Consider the following 25,271-nt stretch of genomic DNA (forward strand, 5'->3'; position numbering starts at 1 on the left):
AATTCAAATTCAAACTATGAATTCAAATAGTGCATTATCATGTTTTGAACTAAACAGTGAGGTTAAGTTGTTTAAACATGCATGAAACCAGTACAGATGGATAGATTGTATTTTTCTGATCATTTTTCATATATAACTTATTTCATTCTGAGTTACGGTCGATTTTATATGATTTTTAGAAGTTTTGGCTATTTTCTGGAATTTCTTGAATAAACTTAAATCCAGATAATGCTTTATTGTGTCGGCATTGCGCAAGGCTGATGTCAGCAGGTCAACTGGCCGTTCCAGGTCAAACCTGAAGTGTGGGTCCTGCACGTCAGTGTCTCAAGGCTGGTTTAGGTGGATGACAGGTGGGATCGGCCAGCGCTGACTTGGTGAAAGTCAAAGCTGATACGTGGGGTCCGCAAGATTAGCACTAATCTAACCAGGAATTAAACTAACCCAACCAAGCACAGGGGCCCACATGGCAGTGGCTCTGGGGGCTTAATTAGGGCGTCATCAGCCACTAATGACTGTGCCACGTCAGACGAACCGGCGATTAGCCACCGGCGAGCAAACAGAGCGGCGGAGGCGCTGGGGATTCGCCGTCCGGCGACCGTTCAACTCGCGGTTTGCGGCTATGGGTTGCTGGCACACGCGCGCACCCAGTGGTGGCCACGGGAGGGAGCGAGGTGGACCATAGCGGCGGTGGCGTCGAGCTGGGCAGCGGCCGGAGTTTGGGCAACGGCGGGGATGGCACTACAGGGCACGGCAGGGCCAACCCGTGGGTGCTGCGGGTTCACAGGAACGCGGCGAGCACGTTGGTGATGCTGGGGCGAGCGGGCAAGCTCAGGAGCATGGAGCTCGTCGGCCATGGCGGCAGCGAGCTTCGGCGGAGATGGGGAACGAAGCTAGAGTATGAGCGTGAGCAGGGGAGGAGGGGGGATCGGTCTGTGAGCTCACAGCAATTGCAGCACGCGTCTGAGTGGGCTCGGGGGAGTTCGGAGCTGAGCTGGGCGGCGAGGTCGATCTCGGCGATCCGAGGAGGAAGAAGAGGTCGGGGACGACGCGTTGGGGCTTTTCCGGTCGCGTGAGCCGATGGAGAGGACGAGGGCGGCACGGCGGACCTCGGGGGCGCGTGGGAGAAGTGAGTGGAGGCCGGTGGTCGTGGTGGTGCTCGTCGGCAGCGGCTGGTGTGTTCGGTGGTGCCGCGCGAAGAGCAGAGGAGGGGAAGAGGTGGGGGTTTCATGGCAGCCCCGTGGTGCTGGGAGAGAGTCTCGGGGGCTTGAGGCAGGCAGGGAGGAGGTGGAGGCCTCGGGCGCGCAGGCGTCGACACGCCTCTGCCTACTGGCAGAGGTTTAAGACAACCGCTTCGGCCAGTGGGCTGGGCCGTCCAGCTGGCCGCGCCAGGTAAGTGGCCCAGGTGGGTTTTCTTCTCTATTTTAATTTTCTACTGTTTTCCTTATTTAATCATTTTGCCACTGTTTTTAAATTCCAACAAATGTAAAAACAGTGACAACATTCCTCTGAATATTTTTGTATTGCACAATGGGATAATCCAAAGGTACATAAATTAGTTCAGAGTTATCTGAAATTTTATTCCATATATTAAGAATATAAAACCAAATCCAAATACAATATTGATTTAGATTCAATGCCCAAAATAATTCCTTAAAAATGTTCATTATTTTTGGTTTGGATCAAAGCCCTTGCCAAAATACCAAATATCAATAAAGATCATTTTGGTTTCATTGAATGCAAATTTTAGTTGAACCTAGTTTGATTCAAGTGATGCTAGGGTTTGAACATCCCCATTTCAAGATTAATTGAAATTGAAAATGATGCATGTATGCAATGCCACTAATTACAAGCAGATTTCTAGGGCTGTGACATTCTGTTTGTGTTTCATCCGTAGTCGGATGTTGTGCTCATGTATGATGTTGATGTATTCTTGGGGCGTTTGTGCCTTATGTATACATATCCCCAACTATTATGTAATTGTACGATGTAATGATATCCACCTTGCAAAAGTGTTTCAATATGCGGGTCTATCCTTGGTGGGACCTTCGAGTTCCTCTCGGATAGGGTCGCATATTGGGCGTGACACTAGTCCCTTGTCAAACATTTCAATGAACCTGTAAGTTGTCGTTATGAATCACCGTGTTACAGATAACGTTTGAGCAACCCCAAAGTCCATCGTATGGTAAGAAGTGACTACGATACTCTCATGGTCTAAGGAAATAAATCAAACGTTAAAACTCCGTGTTATAACAATTGAGTTATGATGATATTATCTCAATTCAATATGGCCGTTCTTCTAACGTCATACTCTCAATGTTGTTTTAGGGCTATCATTACATTTAACGGTATCCTAAGATCCAGAAAACATGATCACCAACAACACTTGAGCCAGCCTTAGAGGCAAGACTAGGAACCTATTCTTTACCTTTATATTTTATCATTCCACACGTACATATGAGTTTTCCACTGAATCGCTTATTCAAGATCATAACAGTTATAGCATAGAATATAAACTCTTAAGTTATGAATATGGTATAATAATACACTATTATTGCCTTTAGGGCATATTTCCAGTAGTCTCCAACTTGCACTAAAGTCAATAATCTAATTAACATAGTTTCTCTAACACTTAGACTGCCACAGTGGGAGTAAGATAGGTGGTAACATCAAACATCTCTAGCCAAAACAGATGATGTGGCGAGTAATTAATGAGGAAAGAGAGGCATGTGGTAACATAGCTAGTTACTGTAACATCACACATACCAAGACGAGTCTACAACCTAATAAATGGAGTGTTGCATGACACCACGCATATGTTACTCCCCACTATAGAGGTAGTAACATATGCATGTTACTAGTCTAAGTTACTATCCATTGTGACTAGTCTTATGGCTATCCGGTGTTGATCATGCTTTGCTCGTGGTAAACATTCTTCGTCGGGTCTGACACATTCAAATCTGTGTGAACCTTGAGAACTTTCACAAAACCCTTCTCGACATACTGTCAGATAATGTGATACTTGTGCTCGATGTGTCTGGTCTTCATGTGGGATCTTGGTTCCTTTGCTTGAGCAACAACACCATTATTATCACAATAGAGCGTCATCAGGTTCATTGCACTTGGGACCACACCAACTTCTTCAAGAAACTACTTGATCTAGACCGCCTCCTTTGAAGCTTCTGAAGCCACAATATACTCTGCTTCTGTCATAGAATCCGCAACAGTGTTCTGCCTGAAACTTTTCCAAACCACCGCAAAACCATTAAGTGTATAAACATATCCTGATTGAGATTTATATTCATCTATATCAGTCATGAAGGTAGCATCGGTGTAACCATTTCAATGAGTTCTTCATCCCTCCATAGACAAGGAGAATGTGCATTGTCCTTTTGAGGTACTTACAAATATTTTTAAGAGCTGCTCAGTGAGCCAATTCGGGATCATTTTGGTACCTGATGCTAACACTTGGTGCATAAGAAACATCTGGTCTAGTACATATCATAGCATACATGATGGATCCAATTGCTGAGGCATATGGAACTCCACTCATCTGTACTCACTCATCAACTGTCTTGGGACATTGATTTCTGCTAAGCGTTGTGCCATGTGACATTGGGATAAATCCTTTCTTTGCATTCTCCCTTTTAAACCTATTTAAAACCTTGTCAATGTGCATGCTTTGGAGTTTCCAATTAGACGTTGAAAGTGCAACAAATCCCTGGGTGGTTTTGGTAATTCTTAACAACATATAGCTCATTGAACTAATATTCTTTCAAGATAATCATTTTAGAAAGTTCAATGATTGGCATGGCATGGACTAAGAGATGTGGACCCCTCAAAATGCTAAGGACACATATTGGCAAAAGCTCAAGACTCTACATTTTCATTTTAGTGATCCAAGATCACACTGAGTCCATAGGAAAAGACAATACTATTAAAAGGGGATGAGGTGTTGCTTAATGGCCTGCTTGCTCAAAATGCTTAGTGATATGCTCCGAAAGCCCTCAACAACTTTCTCATTTCCACATATGTCCTAAACTTAAAGTCAAACTCGGCCCCACCGATTTGATCTATCCGGCGCCACCGAGTTCACTTGACATAGCCATAGCCAGAAACCCTAATCAGTTCGGTCTCACCGATAGGGATCTCGGTCTCACCGAGATGGGATTGCAAACTCTCTGTTTCCCTTCGTAACGTTTCGGTCTAACCAAGATGAGCGATCGGTCCCACTGAGTTGGCAATGCAAACTCTCTATTTCCTCTTCGTAACGTTTCGGTCTCACCGAGATAAGCGATCGGTCCCACCGAGTTTGCCTGACCAAGTCTTTGTTTGCTTATTACTGAAATCAGTCTCACCGAGTTCATGTGATTGGTCTCATCGAGACTAAGTTTTGCCCTAACCCTAGCACATCAGTCCCGCCAAGTTGATCATGTCGGTCCCGCCGAAAAGCCTAACGTTCACATTTTGAACCAGGCCGGTCTCACCGAGTTTCATTATTCGGTCCCACCGAGTTTGGTAAATTGTGTGTAACGGTTAGATTTTGTGTGGAGGCTATAAATACCCCTCCACCCCCTTCTCCATTTAGGAGAGAGCTATCACAACGTGCCTACACTTCCACTACTCATTTTCTGAGAGAGAACCACCTACTCATGTGTTTTTTTGACCTGAATCTGTAGGGTATGGACCCCACAGCAATTTTATTCCTCCCATAAAAAGATTACATATGTACACAACTTACAAGGTCCAAGAGACCCAAAAAGGAAAAAGAGGAAAAAAACAACATGCTAACCTCAAGGTGGCAAAAAGGAAATCCATCTAAGCAGTTCCTCTTTGAACTTAGGCTTAATCCTATGAACCAAAAGGGAAATGTCCAAAATAAAAGAAGACCTCCACCTACGAAAAGAAGGCCTAATATTCCTGAAAACCCTGTCATTCCTAACATTCCAGATGTTCCAGCATGCTAGGAAAACCACTTCAGAGAAAAAAGGCTTGCCAAAATCCCTTCTAGCTTGATAAGCAATGGCAATCATATCATCTCCAGCCATCCAAATGATTTGAAGATAATTCCAAACCCTGCAACTAAAGTTACATTGAAAGAATATGTGATCTCTATCCTCCTTGGTGTGTGTGGGACAGAGTACACAAAGGTTTGAATCAGATACATTCCAGTGCCTTCTTTCCAGCATATCCTGAGTGTTCAGCCGATCCTTGATCATCATCCAAGCAAAGAACTTGATTCTCAAAGTGCAACAACTAGCCCAAATCCAAGATAAAATTGGGTTGGACACAATGTGCTTATGCAAGAAGGAGTAATATTTCTTGGCAGAATAACCCTTGCCATCCTCTTTCCATACCCACGTATCATTCAACTGAAGGTTATGCTTTGAATGCAGAAGCAGGTTTTACCTCTCTCTGAGAGAGCATTTGGAGAGCCACCTACTCATGTGTTGAGACCAAGACATTCCAATCCAACCACAAGAATCTTGATCTCTAGCCTTCCCCAAGTTGCTTTCCATCATCTTTCCACCATATCCAAATATGTGAGAGAGAGTTGAGTGTTGGGGAGACTATCATTTGAAGCACAAGAGCAAGGAGTTCATCATCAACACACCATCTATTACCTTTTGGAGAGTGGTGTCTCCTAGATTGGTTAGGTGTCACTTGGGAGCCTCCATCAAGATATGTGGAGTTGAACCAAGGAGTTTGTAAGGGCAAGGAGATCGCCTACTTCGTGAAGATCTACCCAAGTGTGGCAAGTCCTTCGTGGGCGATGGCCATGGTGGGATAGTCAAGGTTGCTTCTTCGTGGAGCCTTCGTGGGTGGAGCCCTCTATGGACTCGCCCAACTGTTACCCTTCGTGGGTTGAAGTCTCCATCAACGTGGATGTACGATAGCACCACCTATCGGAACCACACCAAAAATCTCCATGTCTACATTGCGTTTGCTCCCTCCAAACTCCTCCCCTTTACCTTCATATGCAATGATTTACAATCCGCTGCTATACTCTTAGAATTGCATGTGTAGGTTGATTGCACTACAAAAAAATGCACTTCCGTGATGATGCGTGTTTGTCACAGTAGGTCACATTTTCTGTCATGCATGTACTTCCATGACAATTTTATGACAGAATCAAGATAGTCATACATGTGTTGTCGTAGAAGTGTTCCATGACATTACCAAAATTATCATCACGGAAGTGTCCACTTCCATGATGATAAATCGCGCGTCATAGAAGTGCTTTCGTCAAGGGTGACCGACACGTGGCATCCACCGGAACGGAACGCCGTTAAGCTATCGGGTCCGATTTTGGATCCGATAACCCGTTAACAGCCCGGACCAATGGGGATTTTCCACGTGTAAAATACTCATTGGCCAGAGGAAACACGTGTTTGCTCACCGTTGGGACAGATGTCATCCACTCATTGGACAGGAGGCACCTAATACGTCGACATGTGGCACGACCCAACAGAGGCCCATTCCGGTGAAAAGGCCGGCCCAGCTAAAGGCCCACCATGTTTTTTCAGGCACTAGTGGGCTGGCCCGTTAACAGCCTGCCATGTTTTGGGCCAAATTGAGGCCCATACCAGATCAGGCCCGTTCACAACCTGCTGTGTTTTGGGCCAAATTATGGCCATATCGGATCAGGCCCGTTAATAGGCCACTATTGTTTTGGGCCCATTCTAAGATAGGTTTGTATTTCAGCCTATTAAATGCCCGTTTACCAGTTCGGCCCGATAATAGTTTTGGCCTGTTAGCGGCCTGTGGTGCATCGACGTTGTCGGCCCGGTTTAACTTTAGGCCATTTAACGGCCCATGCAGACACAGGGCTATTTCTTGTCCAAAGTAACTTTAGGCCTCTTAACAGCTCATAGTCTTCATGGATAAATTTCAGCCCAACTGGCCTACCGGCCTGTTAATGGCCCGTGTAACACTTGGGCCTAATTACAGCCCATGTAACAGTTGGGCCTAATTACAGCCCGCCTTGAATACGGCCTGCTTACAGCCCATCTGATAATGGCCCATGACACTTTTAGGCCTATGGCCGGCGTAGATACCGGCCTGCTTAAAGCCCATAATTTTATTGGGCCAAACGGGCCCGAGATATATTTTGGCATGTTAACTGCTTGTCCTATTTGGGCCAAACATGGGCCTTAGGCAGTTTTGGCCTGTATTGGCCCGTGAATTTTTCGGCTCAACGCTAGCCCAATCTAGGTTTTAGCCTATTAAAAGCCCATTGTATTCTCTGGCCCAGCTGGCCAGAACTTTACTCGGCCTATTAAAGGCGGGAAACAACCATAAGGTTTAGACCTGCTAATGGCCCAAGATGATTATTGGCCCACGTTTTGGCCCATATGAGTAACGGGCCGCCCTGAAGACCGACAACACTGAGATCCACTGAACCTTCCGGCCCAAATTACAGCATACCGACCAAGAATAAACCTAGACTATACAACAAAGAAATTACAACATATTACATCCCCTCGGCATCAAAGTTTGCCGCCAGTGATAATAAATGGCAACCAGACAGCAGATTACATAAACTGGGCAGGTCGCCACCAGTGGAAGTTAATAGGCGGACAAAATAATAGACAGAACCGACAACACTGCAACATAGTTCAAGAAAGGTTAGCCCGGCCCAGCAGCTGCAGCGCAAGCAGCTTAGCAACCTGATGAGACTTTGCTTCTTTGGCGCTCATATCCACCAACTTAAGCTGCATAGCATCAATAAACATCGTGTACTTACGGTTAATCTTGCATAGAGATTGGAGTTCCAGTTGTATTTGAGCGGAAGCATGTATTTCTGCTTGAATTTCAGACTGAAGAAGTCGAACAGATTCACGCGGCGACTTCATCGAGCTTGTGTCACTGAGTAAGTTTGACACTACATCAAGATGTGACTTCGTGGTTGTATCCCTACCCTCAATATGTTTTGCCTTCTCCTCTGGAATATGTGTTAGAGGGACAAACAATGGGTTCGTCTCACTATCATTGTGGCAGTTCTTCCTAGCAGCAGTGTTGTCACCCTGAAAGAGAAACAAGTAGGTAGATAACAGGTTTTGCATGTATAAGCATCAGCGCTGTCAATTCATCTCATTTCTTTGTCAGAAATAAAGAGACACGGTTTAAAATAGCATTAACATAATAGGCATTGTTCATAGTTAAGACGGCAGGAAATGGCATTGTGCAGGAGCAGCCAGCTTCACCAGACCACTGGATTACAGATCAAGAACACAAGCATAGATGTAGTTCTAAACAACGCATAAGCATGAATGGTGAGTGTACTGTCAATTTATACCATTTCAGATTGGTAAATAAAGAGACACGATTTAAATAACATTAATATAATATGGCATTGTTCATAGTTGAGACATAGCAGGATATGACATTGTGCTCTTGTTGGTAGTCTCACCACACCACTGGATTACAGCTCAAGAACACAAGCATACAGATAGTGCTAAAGAAGATAACTTGCTATGTTTAGTTTAATTTACATGGTATGAATAAGGAACTCGATTGTACAACTAAAGACTGAAATTGAGAATGACAAACTTATGTTTATGTACTTCTACTTTATAAACTTTGAACAAGCAATTTGATGCAGACGACAAAAATAAACATCATTTGCACTCATAGCTATCCAAATATAAACAACAAAGTTTGATGGCTTGAGGAGAACAAACTTACATTAGTAGTGAAGACATGCTCTATAAAGGCCTTGTCCATATTGATGGGGGGGGCAATTCAAGAAGTTTACCTCACACTCTTCTTCAAGAGTATTGCCTTTATTCTACATTTTGTTAAGAGTAAATATAGATGTGAAAATATAGGAACAAATGGCGATTATTTAACTTAAGATGCAGAGTACAAATGTAAATACAGCATACAGGCATAAGGCACTGACAAGAACAATGCGGAGCTAAACTTCTTCAGTAACATTGGTTATATTCAATATTTTGGCAAGAGTAATGTAGATCTGATGTGTAGAAAAATGGAGGACAAGGGAAAATAAGCTGCAAAGTGTACATGAAGAACTAGCTGACAAATACAAGGACAACAGATACTTACAAGAACAATGCGGAACTAAATTTCTTCATAGGCATTGGGTTCATTCTACATTAATTTAAGTGTTAATATAGATCTGATAATTTGGAGCGAATAGTGGATAAGCAAGCTATAATGCACAATGATGTCACATAATCCACCAGGTATGAATGTAAGGACAATGATAGGACAATAGGTACTCACAAGAGCAAAGCAGCGACCAGCATAGTTGCGATATCCTAGGTTTTGCGGCGCTGGTTCTATCGCCAATATACGTCAGGTGCTATGTGATTTCTCCGGTAGCACAACCATTTTCAAGGACTTTGCTTGTACTCCTTCAGGTTCTGCAATCACCCTCTTCCTTTTGGATGTCTGAAACACAAGAACAACATTTGAATGGAAAAACATGGTATGACAACAAATGAAATAGGTGTTGATAATGGAAGGGCATGGCATCTTCACATATATCATGAGTAAACTAAGCAGATGGCGGTGGAACGAAGCAAAAGAAATGCAAGATACCTTATGCAAGATATGTGCAACCAATAAAACCTTGCCAAATTAGAACAGTGTCGGGGGAAACGACACCTATGGAATCACTGGGATCCCTTCTACGGTTGGCGGGCGCAGGGTTATGCAAAGAGCAAGTCTGGTAGTCAGCACAAAGATCGTTTACCTAGGTTCGGCCGCAAGGATGCGTAATACCCTAGTCCTGCTTTGGTGTATATTTGAGTGTTCTTGAGCTCTTGAACTAGCTGCGGTGCATGCGTAGTCCAAAAGATCCGAATCCTGCTCCAGTACGCCTCGGGCCTCCTTTTATAGACGAAAGGGGTTGCCACAGTGGCACGCAGGAGGTGGAAAGGTATACAGTGTACAAGTTTATCGCCTGTAATTACGGGACAAGGCGCATTAAATGCGCTCCTTAGGTGGCTTGTTGCTTTATTGGGGACGGAGCGAGGCCCGGCCCGTCCGTCGCCGCTCCGCCTCGCTTCGACATGCGTCCAGGCTATCGAGGTATGCAGCGCCATGTAGGCTGGCAGGCTGCTGAGATGGCGTGGTGGTAGGGTCTTCACGAAGATCTGCATGCCACCACGTAGGTGCTTCCTGAGTTGGCCTGGGGGCCGCGCGTCGCCTCGCAGGTGCCTACCCAGTTTGGTTGGGCTGGCAGCTGTACGGGAATGGAGGTGGAGTCTTGGCAGACATGGGCCTGGCTGTGGCCCTGTAGGTGCCCTCGGCAAGGGTCCTGCCGGGGCCCCGGCAAGGGTCTTGCCGTGGCATCGCGGTCGTCCCCGGCAAGGATCTTGCCGGGGGTCTCGTGGATTTCCTCGGCAAGGATCTCACCGAGGATCGTCGTCTTCTGGTCCTCATCTGATCTTGTGTGCTTATGATCTTCACAAAGATCTGCATGCCACCATGGGGGTGCCTCCCGAGCCTTGGTTCCAATGTGGTTGATGGTGTTGGAACCCTTGGGCTCAAGGGTGGTGCGCTCTACTGGCATCGGGCGAGTTACCCCGGCAAGGCTCTTGCCAGGGCCGCGGAGGCCGCCCCGACAAGGGTCTCGCTGGGGGGGTCCACCTCGCCCTCTTACTCTTTGTGTCTCTGGTCTTGGCGTTGCTTTTCCCATCTTGTGCCTTTGGCTTCCCTCCTCCGCCCTGCTAAGTGTGGCCGCAGGTGCGGCTCTGACTACTCGTGCACAAGTAGAGGGGTAAAAAGGGGAGCCCCTACTTTTGTACACCGACAGGAGCCCTCGGGCCTGGGCCACACATAAGCGCAACGCGTTGTTGGGCGGGGCCCAGAACGGTGCGTGGGCACGCGGGGCGGAGTTTTACTGCAGTAATTCCCTCGCCCGTCGCGCTTCCCCACGACCCGCGTTGAATGCGTGACGTGGGGATCGTGCGCGGAATGACCGCAGCATGCTTGCGTCATCCGCGGTGAACAGTAAAGAGGCGGCTTGCGTGTTCCCTCGAAACGGCGGAGCCGCGGCTCATTTACTCTCTCCGCCTTGGAACCGTTGTTCCACGTTTCTCAATACGCCCGCTCCTTACGTCACGTACGCCGCATGCATGACGCGGGGTAGGTGATAGACGCACGGAATATGGGAAGGCGCGCGGGGGCCGATACTCACGTGCCTTCGATTGGGCGGGGAGGGCGGTCGATGGCCTCGCCTGCAGCCACTTTAATGAGCCAGATTCGAGCGGGATCTTCAGGGGCGCAGAGCTAGTCTTTCGGCCTCCCCTTCCCAACTATAAAAAGGGAACTCAGGGGTAGGGGGAAGAGCATCTCCCTGCATCTCTCTCCCCTTTGTCTCCATCCCCACCCACGGTCATGGCGAGAGGGCGTGGCCGCGGCCGTTCTTCTGCGGAGGCGACCAGGTCCTCCTCCCGCCAGAGAGCTGGGGCGGTCAAGGAAGAGCTAGATGCCCAGGGTGAAGGCCATGCTCAAGGCGGGGCTGCGGTCGGCGAGGCGGTCGAGGCAGAGGCGGCCGAGGTAGAGGTGGGCGTGGAAGGGGGATGCCTGCGTCGTCTCCATCTCCGTCGCTGTCTCCCCCGCCAACTCCTCCTGCTTCGCCGAGTGGTCACGTCGGGGACTCGGCGCTCGAGTTTATCCTGCAGCTGCATGGGCCGCTGCGCCGCCGCCTTCGTCTTCCCCGGGCGTTCATGAGGGTGCTGGAGATCGACCAGCCACCGCGGCTGAGGCTTCACATGAAGGGGTGTTGTCATGGCGACATGTGGGTGAACACAGGGTTCCCCGCCCCTCAAGTGATGCTCCTTCTCCGGGGCTGGAAAACCTTTGCACGCGCCCATTGCTTGACGGATGGGCACGTCCTCTGCTTCAAGCTAGTGGAGAGCGATTTGCTCTCCATCAAAGTCTTCGGGCGCTCGGGGCACAGGCTAGGGTGCTGTGCAGAGAGCTCGACCGATGGCGAAAGCTCCTCTTCAGGCAAAAGTGACGAGGAGGACAGCGACAACGACGACGAGGGTAGCGGGAGAGAGCATGACGGGTCCGACTAGGCGTCGGACACGCCGTCCGTGGGCGACGCCGGCAGCACCATCATCTGTGTCGCCAGCTCCTTGAACTTCTCGGGGTCGCCTCCTTGGGTGGTTGGCGTGGGAAGGCCCGGGAAGACGAAGAAGGTGGGTGGTGGGCCGTCAAGTCGGAGTACGCAGGCACCGATGCCTTCGTCGCGTATTGCCGGCCTGCTGCCTCATCTTTCGGCTCTCCTCTCGGCACCATCATCACCAGCCCTCTTCTGGACAGCCGCCGGGATGTTCTTTTGGCGTCTTCTGCTGCTCGTACCTCGCCTAGGCACTCTTTTTGCCCTCATGCCTTCTTGTTCTATTTCCTGAGGAGAGGGACAAGAAAGGGATTACGGGCACCTAATCTCTTTTTAGTTTTTAAGCCTACGGGCCTTTGTAAGATTTAAATCCCGTAACCCCCTTGCTCATGTATGCATTCCGTACGAATTGTACTTGTTAGTAACGTATTAATGAGGAGAAGGGTGTTTGCCGGGTTTTTTTCGCGCGTGGGCGAGGGCCACACCAAGGAACGAGTCCTCGTTATCTTAAAATAAACGTTGTACCTCGGCAACAGTCCTTGCCGTCTTCCTACTCTATAGCTTGGCTACACTCACGCCCTTGGCGGAGGTAGGGGCCGAGTAGGATTAGGCCCTTCGCTTGTCCCCTTCCCATTGCACTACAACCAAGTTCCGGCCCAAAGTAAGTTTTTCAGACATGGGACAGAGGGAGCATGATGGTATGAGAGCGTGCGAAGTCTCGTACGTTCAAGTTCCATACGGAGGAACAGAGTGGGGAAAAAGACTTATATGATGTCGCAGCCCCCGGCAACCTTGGTTTGCCGTGATCGGATCCTTGGACCTGCAGCCCCCGGCAACCTTGGCTTGTCGGGATTGGGGCGTCGGCCTATTCTCTTTCTCCCAAATTAGCTCAGCAGAAACATGTCCATGCACCCTGCGAACCAAAAAGGGCGGGAAGGAACAGAGAGATGCATACTCGACCTCTATACTAAGGGTTAGCCGCCGCCAAGCACTATCAACCCTAACATAGAGAGAGACTCAACCTAGCATGCATGCTAAAACCTAGGGCGCCAATGCTTCATTTATTTATGCTCAGGGTCTGCGCCTGGCTTTGTACAAAGGGTTACATACCTTGCCGGCAAGGCTTGCACAAAAGGTGGTTTGCCGGGGAGCCCGGCAACCATGCCTTATGGGTAAAACTTGCGAAGATGTTCGATGTTCCAAGAGTTGCTCACTGGAATACCATCTTCGGTCTCCAGGCAGACTGCGCCGGGCCTGGTGACTCGTATTACCCGATAAGGGCCTTCCCACTTTGGCGTCAACTTGTTGGAATTCTTGGCCGACTGAACATGCCGAAGAACAAGGTCGCCTTCCTCAAAGCTTCGGGCATGAACCTTGCGGCTATGGTAGCGGCGCAAGGCTTGCTGGTAGCATGCTGCTCGCACAGCCGCCCGAAGACGATCTTCCTCAAGGAGCGTTGCGTCATCTTGCCGCAACTGTTCTTGCTCAAGCTCATCATAAGCGAGAACTCGAGGTGACCCGTACGTGAGTTCCGTGGGGAGAACTGCTTCTGCCCCGTAAATGAGGGAGAAAGGTGTCTGGCCGGTGGCTCGATTTGGTGTCGTTCTGATTGACCAAAGAACCGCTGGCAATTCATCAATCCAGCGCCGTCCGCACTTGTGTAGCCTGTCAAAAGTTCTTGTCCGGAGGCCTCTCAATACTTCAGCATTCGCCCTCTTAGCCTGGCCGTTGCTTCATGGATGTGCAACAGAAGCAAAACATACCTTGTTGCCGAGGTCCTGGATGTATTGTATGAAGGCGCGGCTCGTGAACTGCGTGTCGTTGTCGGTGAGGACTCTAGTTGTCACACCAAAATGGCATACTAGTCCCTTGAAGAATTTGACGGCCGACTGTGTTGTCACCTTTCTCACTGCCTCCACCTCCGGCCACTTTGTGAACTTGTCGATTGCAACGTACAAGTACTCAAAGCCCCCGACAGCACGGGGAAAGGGGCCCAGTATGTCGAGCCCCCAGACCGAGAATGGCCATGAGAGAGGGATTGTTTGGAGAGCTTGAGCTGGTTGATGAAGCTTCCTTGAATGGAACTGGCATGCTTCACACTTGGTTACTAGTGCCATTGCATCCTAGAGGGTTGTGGGCTAGAAGAAACCTTGCCGGAATGCCTTGCCGGCAAGGGCCCTCGACCCTACGTGGGAGCCACATATGCCTCCGTGTATCTCTGCCAACAGCTCCAGTCCTTCCTCCTGGGGAATGCACTTCAATTTCACACCATTTGGTCTTTTTCTGTACAGAACATCGTCGACAAACTGATACATGGCAGACCGACGGGCTACTTTCTCCGCTTCTTCCTGCTCCTCAGGGAGTTCCCCTATTTGGAGGAATCGGACAATATGCTGTGCCCATTGTGGGTGTCAAAACCGGCGGATCTCGGGTAGGGGGTCCTGAACTGTGCGTCTAAGGTCGATGGTTGCAGGAGACGGGGGACACGATGTTTACCCAGGTTCGGGCCCTCTCTATGGAGGTAATACCCTACTTCCTGCTTGATTGATCTTGATGAATATGAGTGTTACAAGAGTTGATCTACCACGAGATCGTAATGGCTAAACCCTAGAAGTCTAGCCTATATGACTATGGTAATGAGTATATGCTATCCGGACTACGGCCTCCGGTTTATATAGACACCGGAGGGATCTAGGGTTACATAGAGTCGGTTACATAAGAAGGAATCTTCACAGTCGGTCTCCAACCTTGCCTTCCACGCCAAGGAGAGTCCAATCCGTACACGGGTACAGTCTTCGGCCTTCATGTCTTCACAGCCCATCAGTCTGGCCCATGGATAACAGGCCGTACGCCCGAGGACCCCTTAGTCCAGGACTCCCTGAGTAGCCCCTGAACCTGGCTTCAATGACGAGGAGTCCGGCGCATAGATTGTCTTCGGCATTGCAAGGCGGGTTCCCTTCTATCCGAACTCCAACATAGTCTTCGGACGCGATGATAGTATCCAGACCTGTCACACACACACACCATACACAACCACAGAGAGAATATAATTTTGCACGAGTCCAATCTGCTGACAAATTTCAGTAGCATGACATCACGTCCGACCGGTCATAATTTCGGACCGTTTTGTGCCCGACACTCCACGTCCCGAGACGCGGTTGCCATTGGCACGTCTTGTCGAAGCAGAGATCGTGCCCCCTTATAGTGGGATTCTCATCAATGCGGGCATGGGTAATCCAACCGCGTCGTTTATACAGCCCTTGGGAATAGGCGAATTCCCAGGTGAGTGGGGAGGCTTTTGATATTTACTGCCTTTAGAAAGGGATAAGGATTCCCTCTCCCTCTCCCTCTCCCACGCCCTCTCTCTATCTCTGCCCTTCCAATCTCGAGCTCCAGCGCCCAAGTCATCATCTCCTTTCCACTCGAGCTAGCACTCAACCATGTCCGGATCCGGAGGTCAGGGCAAGTGGATGGTCTCCTCCGTCAAGGAGGAGGACATTCCTGAGCTTCGGGCGGCCGGATACTTGGCGAAGCAAATCGCCCACCGCCTGCCGATCGAGGGACAAGTCGTCCCCATGCCGGAGCCCAATGAGAGGGTTGTATTCCTCCCTCATTTCTTCCGCGGACTAGGGTTCCCACTCCACCCTTTTGTTCGCGCGCTGATGTATTATTACGGGATAGATTTCCATGATCTGTCACCGAACTCCTTCATCAACATGTCGGGACCCCGATTCCAAGTCACATCGATCTAGCCGGTAAGACCTCATATCACTTTGCGGCCTCATGCACGGTATTCCCACGGGTGTCGCCTTACCATGGCCCGGGACCGTTTGCGCCTTTTGGCTCACGTATATGATAGTGTCGCTAGCATCCATATGACAGAGAACCCGGGCCGACATGACTAGTCGTGAACCCAAAGTGGCACTAACTTACGGGGACAGGCATACATGAATCAACATCGAGCATGTCGGTCAGCAGTGTGCGAATCCGGGCTGTAGCACTGGGCTAACAGGACTCCGGTGAACCGGGCTGTAGTAGGCTAGGCAGGACTCCGGATGTCACCGCGTGACATTTCCCCGAAGGGACAGACACAAGAACGAAGTGAATCACATGCCGGCCAGTCAAGTGTTCCGGAGCAGTAGTGCTGGGCTAGCAGGACTCCGGTGAACCGGGCTATAGCGGACTACTATGGCTCATGGAAGCACAAGACTACATTTCCCCGTAAGAGAGGCTACCAAGGATAAACAACTAGGTTTTCGGATCCCACACATACCAAGCATTTCAATCATACACACAATATGCTCGATATGTGCAAATACAACATGGCATCACAACAAGACTCTACGACTCAGAGTATTTATTCGTTAGGCTCCGAAGAGCGAGATATTACAAACATGGGTCTCATGACCCAACATTCAGAGCATACAAGTCAAACACATGCGGAAGCTTAACATGTCTGAGTACAGACATCTACAAATGAAAAAGGCTGAGAAGCCTGACTATCTACCAGATCCTGCCGAGGGCACAAGACCGTAGCTGAGGTATCAAGCTAAACGTCGAAGTCCACACGGAACTACTAGCGAGACTGACGTCTCTCTGCAAAACATAAAATAGGCAAACATGAGTACAATTGTACCCAGCAAGAATTACATCAGAACTATCTACATATGCATCGGTATCAACAAAGGGGGTGGTGGAGTTTAACTGCAGCAAGCCAGCTTTGACTCGGTGGCTATCCTGAACTACGACTGCAAGTAACTCTTTTGGGGTGGCGCACACGAGTCCACATATTCACCATATCAATACACCACTATGGATCCGCTCCCGTCTCCCTACGAGAACGCCATCCATAGCACTCACGCTTATCTTGCGCATTTTAGAGTATCCACTTTCACTTGTCTATGAACTGTACAGGCAACCCAGAAGTCCTTTACCGCGGACACGGCTATTCGAATAGATCATATTAACCCTGCAGGGGTGTACTTCGTCACACACGCTCTCGCCACTTACCACCATGTACACGTCGTGTGCCTCGGCAACCTTCAAGCGGAAGCCTGGCGAGGGAGTCGGCCACGACCTGACTAACCACACAAGTCTCTCATCCAGGTTTATCGCCTATTCGGGTTCCATCCGCAAGGAGATCCGGCTGGAGTGTCACTCACGGCCCCAAACGATGTGTGCAGGGTTCCCGAGCCCACCATCCGGGTGCCACTCGGTACACCAGGCCACGTGTGCCTAGTCTGTCCCAAGCCCACCTGTACCGGGTGCCACTTGGTAGACTACTAACACTACCTACAAACACCAGAAACTAGTTGCAACTCCTGGACAGAGATCAGGTTGATTAATAAGTCGAGAGAGCTTGGAGCGCCCGGAGCCCAATGTGTGCTAGTAGCTGTTCATGGATCACAAACACAGAACTCAGTTCCTGACGACGGTTTCAATGAGACAGCCCACCATGTACTCCTAATGGCCTCTCACCGCTACCTTTACCAAATCGTGTTCACACCCTTAGCTCTCACACAGTAGGACATGTTCACCACATTCCAATTCATTCCCGATGAATCAGACCTGACACAACTCTAAGCAATAACAGGCATGACAAACAAGCATGAATGAGTAGGCACATCAGGGCTCAGACAACTCCTACTCATGCTAGTGGGTTTCATCTATTTACTGTGGCAATGACAGGTCATGCAGAGGAAAGGGGTTCAACTACCGCAGCATGTAACAGATGAATCGTTGTTGTCCTAATGCAGTAAAAGAGAGCAGGAGCGAGAGAGTGGGATTGTATCGGAATGAACAAGGGGGTTTTGCTTGCCTGGCACTTCTGAAGATAGCATTGAGTCTTCATCAGTGTCAACGATCACAATGCCGGAACATCGTCTACCGAGAGGGGACAAATACCGGCAAACAAGGAAGAAATACAATCAATGCAATGCACAATATGATGCATGATCATGACATGTCAATATGCTGTGTTTTAAGCTAATGCAACTAGCAACATGTTAAATGGAGTTGGTTTGAACCCTAGGTTCAAATTCAAACTCCATATGTGAGGGTTTAAATGCCATTTATATGATTTGGCCTAAACAGCAAGGTTAAGTTGCTCTAACATGCATAAAACCAGTGCAGATGGATAGATTGGATTTTTCTGATCATTTTTCATATATAATTTGTTTCATTTGGAGCTACGGTTGAATTTCTATGAATTTTAGAAGTTTAGGGCATTTTCTGGAATTTCCTGAATTAGAATAAATCCAGAAAATGAGTTATTGCGTCAGCACAGCGTCACTGTGACATCAGCAGGTCAACAGACCGGGTTCAGGTCAAACCTGACGGCTGGGACCCACACGTCAGTGTCTCAGGGTTGGCTTGAGTGGATGACAGGTGGGACCAGTCAACGCTGACTTGGCCGAAGTCAAAACTGACACGTGGGGCCACTAGGGTTAATCTAAACTAAACAGGAAATAAATCCCGAGGTTAATTAGAGCGTGGGGCCCAGTGTCAGTGGCATGGGGCGGTGTTTAGTGGCTAATTAAGCCAGCCACATCAGTCGGCCGCGGACTAGCCGCCGGCGACGTCAACAGACGGCGGAGGCACGCCGGAATCGCTACTCCGGCAACGGTTTGGTGCGCGGGAGGGCTCTACGGGTTCCTGGTGTTGTGGCGCTTCTAGTGGTGGCGACGGGTGGTGCCGGGTGGCCAGAAAATGGCCAGCGACGAGCTTTAGCGGCGGCGGGGCTCGGTGAGGTGCGGCGTTGCGGCTAGAGCTCACGGGCGAGGGGTCTGAGCAAGGCAGCTACGAGGGGAGGTGCTCCGGAGCACGCCTGTTGCAGGGGGCAACGAGCGGGGCACGGGGAGCACGCGGGCTGCAGCCATGGAGGACGGCGGCTTCGGTGCTCGTGGGGAACGGTGCTACGGCAACCAAACGGGGGCAGGGTTAGGGGGAAATGACCGGGGGCTCACGGCAGTCATGAAGAGGTTCTCGGCGAGCTCGGGGAGGCACGGACGGCGTCGAATCGACGGTGGGGTTGCCGGCGGCCGAAGCTCGAAGACGATGACGATGCAGTCGTTGCAGGGCGTCCGGAGTGGCTTCTTTCGGTGGAGAGGCGTAGCGCGAGGTGGCGGAGCTGCTGGGCATCCTAGATAGGCGAGGGGGGCTCGGTGGCCACGGCAACGGCGAGCGGCGTCGACGAGCTCCACTCGGGCAGAGAGGGAGAGAGAACAGAGGAGGGGGAGGGGGTCCAGGGAGAGAGCGAGGGTGTCGAGAGGGAGTGCGTGGCACTCGGGGCTGGCTCCAGAAGCGGCGGAAGCAGGAGGTGGCTCGGACGCGTGCCCGCGCGCGGTGGCCACACGCCCGGCGTCCTTCTGTCCCAAGGAAGGGGACGACTGGCACGGCTAGATGGACTGGGCCGTGCTGGGCCGGACCAGTGGGCGCCAGGTCAGTTCTCTCTCTCTCTAACAATAATTTGTTCTGCTTTTCTATTTTTTTTATTTTCTTTTGATTTAGTTTATAGCCCACATCATTTTAATAAATCCTGAAAATAATTGTGGGCATTAAATGAATTATTACAGAGGCCCTTAACTATTTTCAGAATTGTTGGAGCATTAGAAATTATTAATAGTATTTAAATGCCCCAATTCAAATACAATATGGATTAATTCAAAGACCATAAATGGCTTGGAAAAATGTGCATGACCTCTGGTAAAGGTTTTAACCTTTTTCCATAAATAATGAACATTTTTTAAGGGCATTTTGGGTTCATTGAAAATATTTTTATTTTGAACCTAGTTGAATTCATTTGGTGCTAGGGTTTAACAATCCCCAATTCAACTTTAAATGAAATTTAGACATGATGCAGCAACCAAGCTAGTCCAAGTGCATAGAAAGGCTAGGGACGTGACAACTCACCCCCACTAAACAGGAATCTCGTCCCGAGATTCAAGACGTGAGGTAAGAGGAAAGGGGACACAAAAACCAACACAATCTTCTCGATCCAATACCCTCATCGAAGATGTTGATTCATTGCTTCAAATTGATCTTGACATCTTTTCTTTCGAGAGCTTCATCCAACTATGATGACGGAAGAGAGGGAAACTCTACAGGATCGATCTTCTTGAAGATCGAGCAACTCACGATCAACTCACGGAATGAGATGTTGAACATCTCTCGAGCCAAGACACGGAACATACATCCAGGGGGAAGAAGTGAAACAGAGAATGAAGATTCAAATTGATAAGCACAATCCCACGCTAAAAAAGACGGTGCATGGTTTCAAGATAACGAGGAGTTGTCTGCCATCATTCCATAACGGGGCACCTTAGGGAGGGTGGCTCATGGGAATATTCCCTTAAGTGGCAAAAAGAATTACTTTTGATTCAGAGATCATTGAAACTCTTCATACCAGCGTAAGGCAATTTACAAATGATCGTTTGAAAGAATTCAAAAGAATGGCACACTCAATTTGGAAAGGAAACTACGGCTATAGAACAACTCGGCAAATGGAAGGCACATTCCAGTTGATACCAAGGATATAACCTAGTGACTGAGCGTGCTTCAAGAACTTGAGCATTTCCATATTCATCAAGGTTTTACCAACATCCGTGCCGAGGATCCTGGCAACACATCATACTACCATGATGAACGGTGATGGAGGATGCAGGTGCAAAGGAGATAACACTTTCTCAGATTTTTCCTTAGCAATGCCAAAGAAGCAAATCTGGATGATCGACCGAGAGACATTTAGCACTCCGCTTCTAATGTTCTCCTTGATGTTCTAGCTACCACGGTTATGCAAAAAAAACATCAACATGGCCATCAAGTAAAGGTCGGACTTCGGAGGCACAAAAATTCATAAGGAACAACTTGTGGGATAAGTCATATGAAATCCTCATGGGAAGTGACCAAACGGCTTAATCAAGATACTACAATAACAGATATTCCGGCTAGGTGTGTCGGCCAACATCAACCTTGTCGGGACCTACATCATGGATCTTGGAAAAGTTCCAACCATCATATCTGCCTGAGATTCAGATCTGGTTGGTAACGGAATATTTCAGACAACACGTCTGGAAAAGAAAGTTTGCAACACAAATCGACGAGATGATGTTGCGAGATTCTCGGGAATGAACTACGATAGCAAGCTCCAAAACATGAGCTGGTTCTGCTAAACACATGTGAACACGCTGTCCCAGACAAGCATGACCACATAGTAGTCTTATGATAAAACACTACCGAGTTCTGATTGGGAACCATCATCGAGGATATCGAAGTCCTTGCATAAGGCATGCTCTTAAGAAGGAACTTCTTCTCCTTGAACAAATCAGTCAGTGGCTTGGTGTGCTAGGAACACATATAGAATGGAGGTAGCGAGCCTATCAAACCATAGCATACTTCGCACGTGCATGACTGACTTGGGATCGTTCCAGAGAAAACAAAACAAGCTTTCTTGGACTCATGGCGGCAACTTGCACCAAATGCACGTGAATCAGAGGAAGTCACTTCTTCCATCCAAACATATCCTTCATGAGATAGCACGAAGAAAATGCTAGCACAAGTTTCCAACACTAACTTAATGTTCAACACGAGTCATGGAGAAGATAAGAATGTTGCCGATGGGCTCAGCAACAATTTATCAAAATTCCAATGGAGATGGAATTCCACAACTATGTGGACAAGGTTATAGCATTGGTCAGACCCAAAGAATATAATGGTGTATGCTCGAGGAAACCACCACGAGTAAGACAACATTACGAATATCGTTGGCTCTGATTTGATTTAAGGATAGCCCACACTCAAATCAAAGTTTGGACAAGACAATAGATCCAACAACTGATCACGGGGATAAATCGATGAAGATATCATCTTTCTTCAACACACACCCAAGGATATCCCTTTGGAATGAACTAAGTCAGATAAAGCTTTTATCTTCCAACCCTCCAAGTTATTGTTAAGCTTAACCAACTAGCTCAGGGGTATCCAACACGGATTCTTGGAGAAGGGGTGGTTTACAGGAAACCTACTTGATCACGAACTCAACATAGCGGTCAGGTGACAACCTGGTAACACTTCCGAGAAGATATTCGAAAAATCATGAACCACCAATATGTTACTAAGCTCGAGAACAAACTTGCTTTTCAGGGCAAGACGATGTGATCAAAAAGAGCGAGGAATTGATACAATCCTAACTCGTTGACCGAAGAGTGCACCAGGAAAAATGGACTAGGCCGCACGATGAATCTTAGGATGACGATCCAAAAACCGGCATACTAAGGATGAGAGTATTGTCCATTAACTACCAAGCAACGGAGTTGCTAGGAGTATTGATTTTCACACATCACAATTCACTTGTCGGTATTCCGGTTATAATAACACGGAGACCGAGAGATGAATAATGATGACGAGAAGTATCACTACATCAAGAATTCATGAGATATTGTGCAATTCTCACGTCATTCTTGATATGAAAGAGGGTGACATTCCAAGGTAGAACAGATCAAAGGCTGGATTGGCAATTTGATCTGCGGAATACAACTACTTTGACCCAATCCTAGATATGGACGAGGTACCGGAGTTTGTTTCTCCTAGCCATCCAGAATAGAATGGCTTGACGGACCACAAGAATAGTAGGCATCAATGAGCACGATTGCACACATACTCTTGACTATCAATTGATAGACGAGGGCCAGAAAATAACTAAGGAGGGACAACCCAAAGGAACATATGTTTTTCTGAGTTGTGGATGCATGAATTAGTATGTCGAACAAATTCAACATATTTCTTCCGGATAACCCATGCAGAGGAGTAAGGACTGGCAGAGTCACAATATGAATGGAGTACTCCTCAAGAGCGCCCTGGTTGTGATCTTTTGGTTAAAAGAACTTCTGCCATAATGGTTCATGGTATTGGAAGAATGAAATACCACGGACCTCGAGGACTAATGCAAAGGTTACTAATAACCTAAAGGTACGAGCAACACTATCAACACGAGGTAAGTAGAGTGAATCTTGGGTCAAGAACCCAGGAGTAGAATACCTACTACTAAATGGCATCACGGGATGCTCTCAAGAATGGTCGCCAGAATCATCACACCGGGAACACAAAGCATTGCTAGATTACTAGGTGACTCCCTAAGACACCTAGGGTCATAATAATAGCTCCAACATATATGTCGGGACAACATAGTACCTCAACTCACCGATTAGTGTGGATAAACTGGCCCAAAGAACATCGGGAACGGAAAGAAGGGATTTGCAAATGCATCAGACTATTTAGAGACCTGGGATGACTCGGACAGCATAACGGCTGTAAATGCTCAAAGGATTTGAGACATCCTACAAAAATGGTGGCATAACCATTCAGAATCACAATATCAAGGTTTCGAGATCAACAGCTAACATACGGAAGTAGAAGAAACTGAACTGAGGCTTAAATCCATCAATCCTATGAGTCTACGGATTAGTAACACGTGATCCTGATAGATAGACGAGAAGCCTAGTTCTTAATTCCCGTAGAAGAGAAGAGGATGACTCAGATCAGAAGGGCATAAGCTGAAAGAGTAAAAAAGAGCCTTACGTTCCCTCCCACAATCAATTCCCTTACATAACTAAAGCATTTCTAGACTCAACTTCGACCAGTTTGGCTTCGTAATCCTACAGGCAGTCAGGCTCTGATACCAAAGCTGTCGGGACCCTGATTCCAAGTCACATCAATCTAGCCGGTAACACCTCATATCACTTTGCGGCCTCACGCACGGTATTCCCACGGGTGTCGCCTTACCATGGCCCGGGACCGTTTGCGCCTTTTGGCTCACGTATATGATAGTGTCGCTAGCATCCATATGACAGAGAACCCGGGCCGACATGACTAGTCGTGAACCCAAAGTGGCACTAACTTACGGGGACAGGCATACATGAATCAACATCGAGCATGTCGGTCAGCAGCGTGCGAATCCGGGCTGTAGCACTGGGCTAACAGGACTCCGGTGAACCGGGCTGTAGCAGGCTAGGCAGGACTCCGGATGTCACCGCGTGACATTTCCCCGAAGGGACAGACACAGGAACGAAGTGAATCACATGCCGGCCAGTCAAGTGTTCCGGAGCAGTAGTACTGGGCTAGCAGGACTCCGGTGAACCGGGCTGTAGCGGACTACTATGGCTCATGGAAGCACAAGACTAGATTTCCCCGTAAGAGAGGCTACCAAGGATAAACAACTAGGTTGTCAGATCCCTCACATACCAAGCATTTCAATCATACACACAATATGCTCGATATGTGCAAATACAACATGGCATCACAACAAGACTCTACGACTCAGAGTATTTATTCGTTAGGCTCCGAAGAGCGAGATATTACAAACATGGGTCTCATGACCCAACATTCAGAGCATACAAGTCAAACACATGCGGAAGCTTAACATGTCTGAGTACAGACATCTACAAATGAAAAAGGCTGAGAAGCCTGACTATCTACCAGATCCTGCCGAGGGCACAAGATCGTAGCTGAGGTATCAAGCTAAACGTCGAAGTCCACACGGAACTACTAGCGAGACTGACGTCTCTCTGCAAAACATAAAATAGGCAAACATGAGTACAATTGTACCCAGCAAGACTTACATCAGAACTATCTACATATGCATCGGTATCAACAAAGGGGTGGTGGAGTTTAACTGCAGCAAGCCAGCTTTGACTCGGCGCCTATCCTGAACTACGACTGCAAGTAACTCTTTTGGGGTGGCGCACACGAGTCCACATATTCACCATATCAATACACCACTATGGATCCGCTCCCGTCTCCCTACGAGAACGCCATCCATAGCACTCACGCTTATCTTGCGCATTTTAGAGTATCCACTTTCACTTGTCTATGAACTGTACAGGCAACCCAGAAGTCCTTTACCGCGGACACGGCTATTCGAATAGATCATATTAACCCTGCAGGGGTGTACTTCGTCACACACGCTCTCGCCACTTACCACCATGTACACGTCGTGTACCTCGGCAACCTTCAAGCGGAAGCCTGGCGAGGGAGTCGGCCACGACCTGACTAACCACACAAGTCTCTCGTCCAGGTTTATCGCCTATTCGGGTTCCATCCGCAAGGAGATCCGGCCGGGGTGTCGCTCACGGCCCCAAACGATGTGTGCAGGGTTCCCGAGCCCACCATCCGGGTGCCA

This window comes from Aegilops tauschii, chromosome 1 (genome assembly GCF_002575655.3).
Source record: "Aegilops tauschii subsp. strangulata cultivar AL8/78 chromosome 1, Aet v6.0, whole genome shotgun sequence".
NCBI classification, from domain to species: domain Eukaryota; kingdom Viridiplantae; phylum Streptophyta; class Magnoliopsida; order Poales; family Poaceae; genus Aegilops; species Aegilops tauschii.